General features: G+C 38.3%; 1 pseudogene; it reads right to left on the bottom strand.

The window, feature by feature from the left end:
- Positions 1-510: 510 nt before the first annotated feature.
- On the bottom strand, positions 511-1013 carry LOC138807644 (large ribosomal subunit protein uL23 pseudogene; annotated as a pseudogene).
- Positions 1014-8381: the final 7368 nt, after the last annotated feature.

The raw sequence follows: 8381 nt of genomic DNA, 5'->3' as shown, positions 1-8381 counted from the left end.
ATATAGTTCCTGAGATTGTCATATGAATGTAGAATCTGTGATTTCAATAGCAATGAGAAAAAAATCCAGTGTCTTAAAAGAAATGTCATCATGCAATGACTTAATTTAGAGAGGTGTCCCAGCGGTGTGGGATAACATTGAAAAGCAGCTTATTGGCACATTAAAAATGAAATTTTCTGCCAGGCACTGATAGCTTACACTTGTAATACTAGCTACTTAGAGGATATCTGAGATCTGAGTGTTGTGGTTTTAAAATGGCCCTGGTAGAAAGTCCACAAGATTCTTATAGCCAGTTGGCGAGCAAAAAGCCAAAAGTAGAACTGTGGCTCAAGTCCAGACAGACTTGAGTGAAAGAGCTAAGAAATAACTCTCAGCTGTGTCCAGTACCAGCACACACACACACACACACACACACACACACACACACACACAACCTTGAGAATGATTAAATCACAGACAACATCTTTCTTTTTTTTTCTTTTTCTTTTTTTTTTAATTGGTGGGAAAAATGTATATTTATAATTTGCCAGCTTGATTCAGCTTAGATGATTCCAATTTTGTTGGCAACATCTAAAGCATCGTAATCAGGAGCCAGTCGAACATATGCCTTCTTCTCTCCATCAGGTCTGATCAGGGTATTGACCTTGGCCACATCAATGTCATAGAGCTTCTTCACAGCCTGTTTGATCTGATGCTTGTTGGCCTTAACATCCACAATGAACACCAGTGTGTTGTTGTCTTCTGTTTTCTTCATGGCTGACTCAGTGGTCAGGGGGAACTTGATGACAGCATAGTGGTCAAGCTTGTTTCTCCTCGGAGCACTCTTCCGAGGATATTTGGGCTGTCTTCGGAGCCGTAGCGTCTTGGGCCGCCGGAAGGTGGGTGAAGTGCGGATCTTCTTCTTTTTTGTGGCTGTGGAAACCTTTCAGCACTGCCTTCTTGGCCTTCAAAGCCTTTTCCTTGGCTTCGGCTTTAAGAGGGGCAGGAGCTCCCTTCTTCGCTTTCGGCGCCATCTTGGTGAAAAGCAGACAACATCTTTCTAACAGCTGTATTTTCTTGTTTTTTTGGTTGGTCGTAGGGCTTGAACTCTGGGCCTGGGCGCTGTCCCTGCGCTCTTCAGATCAAGGCGAGCGCTCTACCGCTTGAGCCACAGTGCCACTTCCCCATAAATCTTTCTAAATGCAATGGTTTATCTCACTGATGATTGTAAATTTCAAGAAAGGACGTAAATAAAAGCTTTACAAACTAATTATATTACAGCATTTTACTTGTTGCTGCTGCAAAATTTTGGTTTGATAAATCAAAAGTACCATCAAAGAATTCAGTGCTTTGTGTTTCTGAGAGTAAGTTCCAAGGTTAGAAGTACACATAAACTATCAGCAGTTCACACCTAACATCCTAGCTACTCAGGAGTCTGAAATATGAAGATCATAGTTCAAAGCCAGCCCAGGCAGGAAACTCCATGAGACTCTTAACTCCAATTAACCACCAGAAAACTGGAAGTGGCACTAGGCTTAAAGTGGTAGAGTGCAAGCCCTGAGTGAAAATGCTCAGGGACAATGCTCAGGCCCTCAGTTCAAGCCCCATGACTAACCAAAAAAAGCAGCAGCAGCAGTGGCAGCAGAGGAGGAGAAAAAGAAGGAGGAGGGGAGGAGGAGGAGGAGGAGGAAGGATGATGACGACATAAAAGTTTGTAGCTCACTGGGCATTGGTGGCTCACACCTGTAATCCTAGCTACTCAGAAAGCTGAGATCTGAGGACCACAGTTCAAAGCCAGCCTGGGCAGGAAAGTCAATAGTTTTATCTACAATTGATTACCAAGAAAGGAAAGGAAAGGAAAGGAAAGGAAGGAAGGAAGGAAGGAAGGAAGGAAGGAAGGAAGGAAGGAAGGAAGGAAGGAAGGAAGGAAGGAAGGAAGGAAGGAAAGAAGCCAACCAAAACTGGAGCTGTGGCTCAAGAGTGATAACTTTGAACATAGAGCTCATAGACAATGCCCAGGTGCTGAGTTCAAGCCCCAGGACCATAATCAAAAAGAAAAGAAGAAGAAAGTTTGTGGCTTTACCTAAAGGAAATAGGTCCTTTGTTTTGTTTTGTTTTGTTACCAGAAACTGCATTGTGGATCACCTAGTTCAAAAATTGTTACTCTAGATCTTTATCTTTTTTGTGTTACACTAATTAAAACTTTTTAAAGATCACATATCAAATCTAATAGCCTTTTCAGAAAATTTAAACTTGATAACTCTATAAACTTCCTCTATATACAGAAGAAAAGTGAAGTGATTTTCTGAAGGACATGTCAATAAGATCTGTTAAACCTTTTGATACAATGCTTTTTTTTTTTTTTTTTCTGTTTTTCTTTAGCCAGTCCTAGATCTTGAACTCTGGGCCTGGGTGCTGTCACCGAGCTTCTTTTGCTCAAGGCTAGCGCTCTACCATTTAAGCCTCAGAGCCACTTCCAGCTTTATCTAATTTATTTTTGGAGAAAAGAATCTCACAACCTTTCCTGCCCAGGCTGGCTTCAAACTGTGATCCTCAGATCTCAGCCTCTTAAGTAGCTAGGATTACAAGCATGAGCCACAGGTGCCTGGCAAAATAAAATTCATATCATTCCTATTGCTTTTTTTTTTTGGTCAGTCATGGGGGCCTGAGCTCTTTTGCTCAAGGCTGGCACTCTACCACATGAGCTACAGCCACACTTCCCAATTCATTTTTCATAAAGCAAAGGACACATAGATTTAGTATGAGATTAAGAAACACAAATTATTATTTATGCTTATAATTTGCTTTCTTGATAAATTTAGTTAAATGCTATTTCAATTTCAAGCAAAATTAATTTTTGACAAAATGCATAATTGCTATCTTCACTGGAAATATTTTAAAGCAATTTCATGAGAAATGTTTCCAGGTATACAGGAGCTAGCTGAAATCAATAGATCATTCACTGAGAACTAGCTTAAAGATTACTCAGTTTAGGAAGTCAAACTTCTAATCAGAAAGCATTCTTGAGCAGCAAGACTTAAGAACCCAAACTAGAAAAGAATACTCATTATCTTGAATCCCAATATGACCTTTCCCCCAAATAGAAGTCCCCACTTCATTTAGATAGGAACTCCAATTCCCCAATGTATTTCTGAGAATCCCAAAGGAGTATCTCACATGTATTAATTAATGAGTCTAAGGCATTCATTTTCCTAATGATGTCAGGCCTTCGCCACACTGGTGAACTCAAATGTCAGCTGGCAAATTATTTCAATGTTGTTGGCTGTGCTGGATGTAGTGGTACACACACTTATGATCCTAATACTTGGGCGGCTGCGGTAGAAGGATGCAATTTTGAGTCCAATCTGAGCTAGCAATTTTCAGACTAGCTTAGGCTCAAGGCTGGCAAGACTCTATAATAAATAAATACATAAATACATACATACATAGTGTATGTATGTATTGCTTGCCACTGCCACATTCTGTACCAGGTATAGATCCTTAGTCGCTCCAGCTGTCACTCAACCTTTGGGACATTGTAACTGCTAAGCAGTAGTGACTGCTAATGGCAAGCGAAAATGTCTTACCGCTTTTGTATTATACTATGTTAGAGGGTTCCACCACAATATTTTTTGGGGGGAAGGAGTATTAAAACCTTTCGTTTAGGCACTAGGAATGTGTCATAGGGGTAGAGTGCTTGCCTAGTATGCATGAGATCCTGGGGTCAATTCCTCAGTACCACATAAACAAAAAATAATAATAAAGAAATTTAATTTTTTGAACATTTTAGTTAAAGATTTTTAGTATAAAAATAAACAAATACAAATTACATTATAGTAGCTCAAGGCAGTATTCTACATAACAAAAATTTAAAAAAAATTATAAAGTAAATGTACTAGGATTGAAGAAGCATCATACTTAACATCCAATCCTGCCTGCATGGGTATAAAATAATCTGACCACATGCTTATGCAAAATAGGTTACACAACATTTCTTAAACTCCAAAAGTGTCTTAAACGAAAATCTCCCAAACCAGAATGATTCTCTTCAGGCCTTATCTCTCATGGCTAACTCAAATCCATACCAGGACAAATTGCCTTTGAGATTCATCAGTGTGTTCCCACTAGGTTCTTTATCATCTGTAAGTGTCTATCTATGCCTGAGATTGACTAATTAACATTATTCCATGGTCTTCCCAGAAGGCTTATCAACATCTGTATAAATCAAATCAAATGGGATAGGGCTGGGAAGGTGGCTCAGTGGTAAAGCACTTGCCCTGCATGCATGAGGCCTTGGGTTCGATTCCTTAGCACCACATAAGCAGAAAAAAAAAAAAAAAACTTATGAAAAAAATTTAAAAAAAAATCAAATGGGATAAATGCAAATATATTTTGCTGCAAAGGAAGTTGTTTTTATCTTTCTCTATTAGTATTGGAATTTCACGATGGCCAAGGTGCCCTGGTACATTCTCACAGTAATTGTAAATGTTTTTAGCTTGGACTTTAAAAGTATCATTGTTTAGAAGGGGGAACAACTAAAACACATATTTTAGAGATCTGGACTCTGCTCTTACATCTATCTTCAGTCTTCTGTTTCTGTGCTATGAACCCATTACTTAGTACAGGATAACAAGTACTTTTTCAAGGTTGCTTTGAAAGTAAAACAGGTGATGGGTATGGAGGTGAGTTGAAAATACTACACATTCTATTCTCATGGGAAAAACTTTATAATGCTTAATACATTAAGTGTTTCACAATAATTTTCAACCTATTTAGTTGAAAAGTTATTTACTGGTGTTGTTTTTTCCTGTTGTATTTCTTGGGGTGGGAGCTGTGTAAGATAAGTTATATTTATTTATTTAGCTAGTTCTTCAGAGATACTGGGGATTGAATCCAGGGCTTCATGCATGCTAGGCAAGCACTTCACTATTAAGCTACAGCCTCAGCCCAAGACAAGTAATTTTAGAGGAGTTTTGTCATAAGGGACTTTGAGATTATTTAGCTTAAATTCCTTATTTTTCAGATGCATTACTAAAGATCAGGTAGACCAGGATCAGTGGGCAGGCCAGGAACACCAGATCTATATATGCACATAGAGCTTTTTCACTCATAGAAGAATGTTTTTGAGGGCGTTATTTCTCAAAGATTATTATTTATTTACATTATTCTTTGTTTTCAGAGTGCCTACAGTATTCATGGGGATAGGTTTTTAGAACAGCAACAAAATTATATTATTGAACTCCTTTTGTGTGAGGCTGGATTTGAGATACTACAGATACAACATTTAACTAAAACAGACAAATCATTGCATGATAGAGTTTATCTTCTGTTGAAATTATGGTCATAAGAGCACTATAATATGTGTGTTAAAAGTAACCTAGTTTTTAGCCGGGCATGGTGGCTCATACCTGTAATCCTAGCTACTCAGAAGGCTTTGATCTGAGGATCAAAGTTCAAAGCCAGAGCGGGCAGGAAAGACCATGAGACTCTTATCTCCAATAATCCACTCAGAAAACAGGAAGTGGTACTGTGGCTCAAGTGGTAGAGCACTAGCCTTAAGCTGAAGAGCTGAGGGACAGCACCTAGGCCTAGAGTTCAAGCCCCACCACCAATGAAAGAAAAAAAAATAACCTAGTTTTAAAATATTTTTATTAAGTAATTGTACAAAGGAGTTGTCATTCAACAAAGCAGTTTATGAATACAATGCATCTTGATCAGTGTCACCCGTTTCAATACTATTACTCATCCCTCCCAACCCACCCTTTCCCTCGATTTTCCTAAACTGTGTAGGATATACATTGAATTTTTGACTGCTACTCACCCCTTCCTGCTTCTTCTCTTCATTCATCTACGCCACCCCCCCCAACTTGTACCCAACCCCATTCCCTTTCAAGTACCTGTTTCCTGGTGTTCATTATATTGAAATACAGTTTTGGCCTTTCTAAGGAATTACACTGCTGGAATTCTCTTCTACATCTACTGTATTTCAATGAACACATGTATGTACACTTGCATACCAACCAATGTATTTACTTATATATTTGTAAAACAATTCTAGCTTCCACATACTGAGAGAAAACATCCAACCTCTGTGTCTGATTTTCTTAAGTTTATAGGACACACAACTAACACTCTCATTGGCAATGTATTTCTTTAGTTGGAAGGCGCTCTTGGAATGTTTCTTTACCATCTTGAAGTCATATTCAAGCTTTAGGTTTCCTATATGCTATTTCCAAGTTCTTAAGCCATTTAAGAATACATATAGCTAAGCCAAGCATGATGGTACATGCCTACAGTTCCAAGACTTAGGAAATAGGAAGATTGAGAGTTTGACTCCAGCTACATAGTGAGGATTTGCTTTTTAAAAATAAGTTCAAAAAGAAAGGAAAGAAAAGGAAGAGAAGGGAAAGGGAGTGGTAGAGGGGAGGGGAGGGAAAAGGAGGAGGAAGGAAAGAAGGAAAGACAATATGCATCTCTATAGATGACTACAGACAATATAAGAACCACTTATATATCTCAGTATCTGCCACATTTTCAATGACACATATATAAGTTAGCAGGATTTATTCCTTAGACATATGGCAAACTAGTTGAGCCAGGAAGAGCAAGGAACAAGCTTTCAACATCTATACCTGACCGTTTTATTTCTCATCCACATATTTGAGTGGTGAGAATTCATTCCGTTTTTCTATCCTCCCCAATTCTCCTCCTTTGGGTATGCTGACAATCAGCTACTATATGCATGTTCCTGCTTGAAGTCATGGGAAAAGGATGCGTAACGCTCTAAAAAAAATGAAAATGAGATTCAGAAGTCAATGATCCAGAGACAGAACCAAGAAGATCCACTCAAGTCTATGGTGTAGAGAAAGTCTGGGTGATCAATCATGGATAATTATAGCCTGGTAGGGAAGAGCAAAATAGGAGACTGGCACCTTAAACAAGTGGCAAGGCTATTTATGACAGTGCCATTTCTGATCAACTTCTGGAGGTGTAAATTATGTACAAGAACATACTTTTTGCTTTATATGAGTTTGATATGTTTTGAAATACACTAGTGTATCCATTGGTATACTATTTTGATAGCGTTTTAGGATGATCTTCCATTTTTCTTTTACATATTCTTTGAGCAATTATCCTGGAAGTCTGCTAGCCAAACTTGGGCTTTTGTCTTTGTTTCAGCAGAAATTATCAATGAAGTGCCCACATCAATGAGATCTGGAGGCAAACACTTGACCTTGAATCTAGTTGCCACAGATCTTGCCAAGAGAATCTGAAAGAGGGGTTGGAGAATTATCACACTGCAAGGCTCAGGGACACTCGGCTGCCTGGCCACTGGACAGGTATGGACATAGAAAGAACAGGCCCTTCAAGGATCCACACAAATACAAAAGATCTGCCAAATACAAAACCTTTTAACAACTCACTGATGCTCTTCCTTTATGTCTTGCAATCCCAGAAAAATGGGTAAAAGTTGGGACTGGGTGGGTAGAGATGTAGTCAGAACTTAGAAAACGTGTTTAAAGTAACAATAGAGAATGTCTATAGTTCTCCAAGATCCACCTGTAAGCTTAGCATATAGTACATGTTTCATATTATGATTCCTCAATAATAAAGATAATCCAGTGAGACTCGGGCCTTCTTGGTGCTTCCATGTAAGTTTCATTTACCCAGGAGAGGAGCTAACCTGTCTTTGCAAGTCCAAAGTGTAAAATTAATCAACTTCATGTGACCGACTGTGGTTCTTCGTAGGCAAGTTCTAACTCACTTAACCATAGGCAACTTCATAAGGTTTCCAAATTAAGAGCCAAGCAGCTACTGATTCTGCATGCCCACAAAAAAAAAATCAAAAGGAAAACATTATCCACCCAATATCTGGAAAATATGAATTGCCAATGGCTTAGGGCATATGGAAGGAACACTAAGCTAAGATAAATATTAAGCAACGTAAGATCTTCCTTTTGTTTCTGCTTTAATTATCCTATTAAACTTTTCCCCTAAAAATGCTTATTTTAGAAATCCTCAGGTGAAAATTATATAACTAAAAGTAGAAATTTGGCATCTAGGAGAAAAACAATACTTGAGTATTTTATTCACTAGCTGTTTTAATACTTCTGGGTAGTGATTTTCTTCCTGATTGAAAAAAAAAAATAGTTGCTTTGAAGGAAATGACTATGTCACACAAATAGCTTACAAAAGTAAGCTCGTTTGTCCTTATTTTGAGGTTCTCTCCTTACTTGCCTGCCTGTGTTATGATATGAAAAAAGAAAAAAACTTTCCCTTGCATCACTGAAACAAAGTCAGATGGAAATGCCAAAAAAAATCCTAGAAAATTCACCATCTAGCAAGTGGTTCTTGCTTTGCTGTGTTTTGGACAGAAGTTCAGCAGACTGTATATAGGCCTT

The sequence above is a fragment of the Dipodomys merriami genome, unplaced genomic scaffold, assembly GCF_024711535.1.
Source record: "Dipodomys merriami isolate MVZ:Mamm:240054 unplaced genomic scaffold, mDipMer1.0.p SCAF_1, whole genome shotgun sequence".
Taxonomy (NCBI): Eukaryota; Metazoa; Chordata; class Mammalia; order Rodentia; family Heteromyidae; genus Dipodomys; species Dipodomys merriami.
The sequence above is the reverse complement of the archived record's forward strand: the minus strand, read 5'-3'. Positions and strand labels throughout refer to the sequence as shown.